The sequence below is a fragment of the Pteropus vampyrus genome, unplaced genomic scaffold, assembly GCF_000151845.1.
Source record: "Pteropus vampyrus isolate Shadow unplaced genomic scaffold, Pvam_2.0 Scaffold1093, whole genome shotgun sequence".
Lineage (NCBI taxonomy): Eukaryota > Metazoa > Chordata > Mammalia > Chiroptera > Pteropodidae > Pteropus > Pteropus vampyrus.
The window spans coordinates 122245-122912 of record NW_011889874.1 but is presented as its reverse complement, the minus strand read 5'-3'; positions in this window follow the sequence as shown (position 1 = coordinate 122912).

Sequence of the window (668 nt, the reverse complement as noted above, 5' to 3'; positions counted from 1 at the left end):
AGCTTCAAAACCTCACCCCAAGACCTATACTAACTACACTGATGGAGGTGGTATGAAATGGTCATTCTGGGTACAGTTTTAGATCAGAGCTTCTCAAAAGCGCTCTTCCTGCACCCCATTCCCACCTAGCTTTTTCTTTTATAGAGTCTAGCAAACCTGATAACTTCAGGGTAATTCTGATTTATATCACACCAAAATCCTTGAAACAAAAAAATTAAAAAAAAAAAAAAAAGCTTGGAATAGGGTGAAAGAAAAAAGTTTAAAGTGAACACATGCAGGTAAACATTTAGACAAGTATATTTTTCACAAACATCTGTTGTCTTACCTACCCTCTGACTCATGTCCCTGACACCCAACTGCTTTTGTTTGTATTGCTCACTCCCCACCCCAGCAGCTAGCATTGTGTCTGGAACATAGCAGGTGCTTATTCATGTTTGGTGAATAAGCGAATGACATCCTGAGAAAGTGTAACACGTCAAGGAATGCAGAGGATGGTGGCATCAACTCACTTCTGAGAAGGGACACCACAAGGATGACATTAAATTGGCCTGAGTTCTATTTCACAGCAGCTAAGGCACAGCCACACGTTTCTTCCATGTTTTCTGAAGGACACAGGTAGAAGGGGCCTGGTTTGGCATCTCCCTGCCCAATCAGCTTGTGCTCTCCTA